Source organism: Priapulus caudatus, unplaced genomic scaffold (genome assembly GCF_000485595.1).
Source record: "Priapulus caudatus unplaced genomic scaffold, Priapulus_caudatus-5.0.1 Scaffold9, whole genome shotgun sequence".
NCBI lineage: Eukaryota > Metazoa > Priapulida > Priapulimorpha > Priapulimorphida > Priapulidae > Priapulus > Priapulus caudatus.
Genome location: NW_014577070.1, coordinates 350,654 through 352,220, shown reverse-complemented (window position 1 = coordinate 352,220; position 1,567 = coordinate 350,654).

Below are 1,567 nucleotides of genomic sequence, written 5' to 3'. Positions count from 1 at the left end.
ATCATCACACACACACACACACCACGCCACACCCATCGGCGGTGAGTGCCCCTCCCACACAACACAACACTCCCCCCACACCCCCACACCACACCACACACACCACCCCACATCCCCTCTCACCCTTCCCACCCAGCGTCTCTACCCCGCACGACCCCCGCTCCACGCTACACACACTCACTCACCCCCCAGCATCACACCACTCTCCTCGCACCTCGACACATCTCACCCCGCGCGCCCACCTCGCCTGGACCGCACGTTACAGCTTATTACACCGCGCTGACTCCCACGCCTCTGGTCATAAGTTTACTGTAGCTGGGTAACAAGTGCCGCATAGCGACAGCGCTCATCCTAACGTCTACTGCGCAATGACTCTTCGTGGTGGATGGGGGACCCCCGGGTCCTAGTATCCCTCCGTCCTCGGCTCCCCGGACATGTGTTCCACATACACGCGGCCCGCGCCGCTGGCCGCAAAGTGGAATCAAGCAGCGAGGATGGTATCAGGAACTTCCGCAAAAGAATGGTTCGCTTGCGATCCCAGTCTCTGATGAAGTTCGCCCACGCGGAGATCGCCGCGACGATATCCCCCGGTTTAACCGCGTCCGTCTTTCCAGCCGCATTACACCAGATGGGAAGCCGCCCGCCCCCCCATCCATCCTCGTCGAGTAGGCAAACAACTATTTGCAAGAAGATTAGGTAAGGCAGCTCATCCACTCCCTAGCCGGCGTGACGCCAAGCCGCTACAGGCTCGCAATCACAGACGCGTAGCCCGCACCTGCAACAAAGTTCACGGCAGGGCAAAAACTGCCCCAACCCATCCGCCCACCTCGCCCATTGCACCCTGACGCAGCACGCACCCCTGGCGGCAGTGCAGTGCCGCCATGCGTTTACACCTGGTAACATCATCCGAATACGCAATGATAATAAACTTATACATTTAAGGCAGCATAAATTCTTAACCACAATTCTGCCTTTTGACCATTTCACCTGTCGCAATTGTACGCCCTATACATGCCAGGCCGATGTATAGATTCCGCCCAAGAAAAAAAACCCTACTAGCAAACGCCGGCAGTCACATTTTTCTAACAGACAGTCAAAACCACAATCCATGCTTCTAACCCCCCTCCGCTCTGAGGTAGGGGCACCGCGGGGAGGGGCCTAGGGGGAGGGGTGGCGAGAGGGCCTGCGCGGGGCCGGGGGCTGGCGCGCGGAGGAGCACAGGCGGCAGGGGTGGGGGGGAAGGATGTCTACAGCAAGAGCAGCTTCAGTCGCTTTGTTGACAGTCGAACACGAATCCAGTCCCGTTTAACCCTCCCTCTGAGGGTCCAGCAAGGTTACCCGACACTTCACTCTTCGCATGGTCAGCAGAGGGACCATTTTCAAGCCTGGACTCCTTCTCATAAAGCCCATAAAGAATGCCTAGGCGTCACCCCGCTCGAAACACCAAAAAAGTTTTGCGCAATCGTCCCCCGTCCACGACGATGTCCTCAGAAAATGTCTAAAATCTGACCTGTGCCCCCGATATGACCATTCTCTGACCTGCGTCTGCACCCCCCCGCCCGCAGCT